The following is a 5,000-nucleotide window of genomic DNA, read 5'->3' as shown; positions in this document are numbered from 1 at the left end:
CTCTAAGAAGAAAAGTAATCGCTGACAGCACGAAGGATGTCACGCGACTAGTTAGCAGGCTAGAGTCTCGTTCGTTATCGGAATTAACCAGACAAATCGCTCCACCAACTAAGAACGGCCATGCACCACCACCCACCGAATCAAGAAAGAGCTATCAATCTGTCAATCCTTCCGGTGTCCGGGCCTGGTGAGGTTTCCCGTGTTGAGTCAAATTAAGCCGCAGGCTCCACTCCTGGTGGTGCCCTTCCGTCAATTCCTTTAAGTTTCAGCTTTGCAACCATACTTCCCCCGGAACCCAAAAGCTTTGGTTTCCCGGAGGCTGCCCGCCGAGTCATCGGAGGAACTGCGGCGGATCGCTGGCTGGCATCGTTTATGGTTAGAACTAGGGCGGTATCTGATCGCCTTCGAACCTCTAACTTTCGTTCTTGATTAATGAAAACATACTTGGCAAATGCTTTCGCTTCTGTTCGTCTTGCGACGATCCAAGAATTTCACCTCTAACGTCGCAATACGAATGCCCCCGCCTGTCCCTATTAATCATTACCTCGGGTTCCGAAAACCAACAAAATAGAACCGAGGTCCTATTCCATTATTCCATGCACACAGTATTCAGGCGGGCTTGCCTGCTTTAAGCACTCTAATTTGTTCAAAGTAAACGTGCCGGCCCACCGAGACACTCAATAAAGAGCACCCTGGTAGGATTTCAACGGGGTCCGCCTCGGGACGCACGAGCACGCACGGGGCGGTCGCACGCCTTCGGCTCGCCCCACCGGCAGGACGTCCCACGATACATGCCAGTTAAACACCGACGGGCGGTGAACCAACAGCGTGGGACACAAATCCAACTACGAGCTTTTTAACCGCAACAACTTTAATATACGCTATTGGAGCTGGAATTACCGCGGCTGCTGGCACCAGACTTGCCCTCCAATAGATACTCGTTAAAGGATTTAAAGTGTACTCATTCCGATTACGGGGCCTCGGATGAGTCCCGTATCGTTATTTTTCGTCACTACCTCCCCGTGCCGGGAGTGGGTAATTTGCGCGCCTGCTGCCTTCCTTGGATGTGGTAGCCGTTTCTCAGGCTCCCTCTCCGGAATCGAACCCTGATTCCCCGTTACCCGTTACAACCATGGTAGGCGCAGAACCTACCATCGACAGTTGATAAGGCAGACATTTGAAAGATGCGTCGCCGGTACGAGGACCGTGCGATCAGCCCAAAGTTATTCAGAGTCACCAAGGCAAACGGACCGGACGAGCCGACCGATTGGTTTTGATCTAATAAAAGCGTCCCTTCCATCTCTGGTCGGGACTCTGTTTGCATGTATTAGCTCTAGAATTACCACAGTTATCCAAGTAACGTGGGTACGATCTAAGGAACCATAACTGATTTAATGAGCCATTCGCGGTTTCACCTTAATGCGGCTTGTACTGAGACATGCATGGCTTAATCTTTGAGACAAGCATATGACTACTGGCAGGATCAACCAGGGAGCTGCGTCAACTAGAGCTGAGCAGCCGGCCGCCCGGGAGTGTGTCCCGGGGGCCCGCGCGAACACGCAAGCGTCCGCTCAATCATTCTGCAAACAGGAGGAGGCTGAGCTCCCCTGCACAATACACCTCGAAACCCTCTCAGGTCCCGGCGGCGCGCAGCGCCGTCCCAAGTACTTGGTCGGGTTCGAGAGAGGCGCAATCGCCCGGAGTTAGGCGAGTAGACGCTTTCGGTGCGACCACCCGTGCTCCCAACTGAGCTTGCCGCTGCCGACAGAGGCCCGGGAGCGTGCTGTCGTGGCATTGCCGGCGGGAGACAACACGCGCCACCTACGGTGACCGGCAGCTCCAACGCCAGCGCCACAGAAGGACAAAAGCCCCACTTGGGTGCCGAAGCGAACTCTCCCAGCACAGCGCACACGCCAACACATCCGCACAGCTGCGATACAAACCACCAGCGAGAACCGCTGGGGCGACCGAGCAGCAGACGGCGTCGCGGCGCCGAGCGCCGGGCGGCGGCGCATCCTCAACGCACACAGTCCTCAATCGGACCAGCACACTGCAGATGTCCACCGCGCTTCGCACCGGGCCCGCGAGGACCTACTTTGGCCGCACGGCGCCGCGCGCAGGGTGCGCCGGCGCGCAGCTGCGACGCCTGCCGCGTCCGTCGGCCGGCGCGCCTGCCACTGGCCGCCCCCACCAGCCGGCTGTAGCGCGTGCGCCCACGCACCGCGCGGCCAGCACGCCGGGAGGCGCCCCCTCACCGGCCGGGGACGGTCCCACCCAGCCACCGCCGCGTATCGCTTCACACCCAGATGCCGTTCAGTTTCGTCGGCATGGTGGGTATCGCTGGAACAACCGGTTAGTACCTCAACCTATCGTCGCCATCACCGATTCACCCCTAGCGAGAACAACCGCACCACAACGGGTTACCATTTCTTCATTTGCGTAACTTCACCAGAAAACGTAGGCGTCCATCGCCATTTGCAACTTCAACCATTATTGCATGCCTGTGTCAGGTGTCACGCCACACTACGTCTGCCCACATACACGCAACAAAATGTGCACGCCTAGACAATACGTGGAAGGTGGCCCCCGTACGTATGCGATGTCCATTGCTCGAACGACTGTCAACCGGCTTCTGTAGCATGTCGCAGATATGGAACGCGCTGCACCATGCCATCACGGTGTGTGAGGAGAGACGACTAGGTCCGAATACATCAACAGACAGCTCATGCTGATCGCCATCCACGGCGTCCGTTCCTCCCACACGTCTCTATGGCGTACCACACTGCAATCCAGCTCTCATAGGGAGACGACACGTAGCTGCGTGCACAATATTTGCACTGTATGGTCCGCCGTTTTTGGGCGCAGTCGTTGTACGGTCACACATGTGCCACGATGTATCATTCAGTACATAAGGACGAATGTGCAGTACAGATTGTGGTTCACGCGTACGACATCAGCGGACAGTTGACACAGGCCGCACCACAACGTAGCCTGCGTACGTCGCATGCGAAGGGCATTGAACATGCAAACTTGTCACCAACCACCTTGCGAAGGCAGGGGGCAAGGTGGGGACGTGGGGAGAGGTGGGGGGGGGGGGGGGGGCGGCATGTACGCCCTGCTGCCATCCACATTACAGTGTACAGCAGGAGCATGTGGAAAGTCAGCAAGACTTGCAAGGTGTTTAACATGAAGCGATACACAGGGGAGCGGGCAGTGCGAGTAGCGAACTATATTGCGAGGGTTGCGGGTGGGCAACACTACACTAATTGAACGAGTCGTATAACAATTACAGAGCAGGTTTAGGCGACAACGTGGGTTACGATAGGCGACAACGTGGGTTACGTTAGGGGACAACGTGGGTTACGTTAGGGGACAACGTGGGTTACGTTAGGGGACAACGTGGGTTACGTTAGGGGACAACGTGGGTTACGTTAGGGGACAACGTGGGTTACGTTAGGGGACAACGTGGGTTACGTTAGGGGACAACGTGGGTTAGGTTAAGGCACAACATGGGTTAGGTTAAGGCACAACATGGGTTAGGTTAAGGCACAACATGGGTTAGGTTAAGGCACAACATGGGTTAGGTTAAGGCACAACATGGGTTAGGTTACGGCACAACATGGGTTAGGTTAAGGCACAACATGGGTTAGGTTAGGGGACAACATGGGTTAGGTTAGGGGACAACATGGGTTAGGTTAAGGCACAACATGGGTTAGGTTAAGGCACAACATGGGTTAGGTTAGGGGACAACATGGGTTAGGTTAGGGCACAACATGGGTTAGGTTAGGGGACAACATGGGTTAGGTTAGGGGACAACATGGGTTAGGTTAGGGGACAACATGGGTTAGGTTAGGGGACAACATGGGTTAGGTTAGGGGACAACATGGGTTAGGTTAGGGGACAACATGGGTTAGGTTAGGGGACAACATGGGTTAGGTTAGGGGACAACATGGGTTAGGTTAAGGCACAACATGGGTTAGGTTAGGGGACAACATGGGTTAGGTTAGGGGACAACATGGGTTAGGTTAGGGGACAACATGGGTTAGGTTAGGGGACAACATGGGTTAGGTTAGGGGACAACATGGGTTAGGTTAAGGCACAACATGGGTTAGGTTAGGGCACAACATGGGTTAGGTTAGGGCACAACATGGGTTAGGTTAGGGCACAACATGGGTTAGGTTAGGGGACAACATGGGTTAGGTTAGGGGACAACATGGGTTAGGTTAGGGGACAACATGGGTTAGGTTAGGGGACAACATGGGTTAGGTTAGGGGACAACATGGGTTAGGTTAGGGGACAACATGGGTTAGGTTAGGGGACAACATGGGTTAGGTTAGGGGACAACATGGGTTAGGTTAGGGGACAACATGGGTTAGGTTAGGGGACAACATGGGTTAGGTTAAGGCACAACATGGGTTAGGTTAAGGCACAACATGGGTTAGGTTAGGGGACAACATGGGTTAGGTTAGGGGACAACATGGGTTAGGTTAGGGGACAACATGGGTTAGGTTAAGGCACAACATGGGTTAGGTTAGGGGACAACATGGGTTAGGTTAAGGCACAACATGGGTTAGGTTAGGGGACAACATGGGTTAGGTTAGGGGACAACATGGGTTAGGTTAAGGCACAACATGGGTTAGGTTAAGGCACAACATGGGTTAGGTTAAGGCACAACATGGGTTAGGTTAGGGGACAACATGGGTTAGGTTAGGGGACAACTTGGGTTAGGTTAGGGGACAACATGGGTTAGGTTAAGGCACAACATGGGTTAGGTTAAGGCACAACATGGGTTAGGTTAGGGGACAACATGGGTTAGGTTAGGGGACAACATGGGTTAGGTTAGGGGACAACATGGGTTAGGTTAAGGCACAACATGGGTTAGGTTAGGGGACAACATGGGTTAGGTTAAGGCACAACATGGGTTAGGTTAGGGGACAACATGGGTTAGGTTAGGGGACAACATGGGTTAGGTTAAGGCACAACATGGGTTAGGTTAAGGC

At 54.1% G+C, this 5,000-nt stretch overlaps 1 non-coding gene across 1 annotated transcript in view; it reads right to left on the bottom strand.

The window, feature by feature from the left end:
* LOC124744317 overlaps positions 1–1,494 on the bottom strand; it is a 1,909-nt gene extending 415 nt beyond the window's left edge. The window contains exon 1 of the ribosomal RNA XR_007010681.1: positions 1–1,494. This exon is cut by the window's left edge and continues 415 nt beyond it. This is a non-coding gene — a ribosomal RNA (small subunit ribosomal RNA).
* Between the last annotated feature and the right edge of the window lie 3,506 nt (positions 1,495–5,000).

The sequence above is a fragment of the Schistocerca piceifrons genome, unplaced genomic scaffold (genome assembly GCF_021461385.2).
Source record: "Schistocerca piceifrons isolate TAMUIC-IGC-003096 unplaced genomic scaffold, iqSchPice1.1 HiC_scaffold_286, whole genome shotgun sequence".
Lineage (NCBI taxonomy): Eukaryota > Metazoa > Arthropoda > Insecta > Orthoptera > Acrididae > Schistocerca > Schistocerca piceifrons.
Note: the sequence above shows the minus strand (reverse complement) of the source record. Positions and strands in the feature narration are given on the sequence as shown.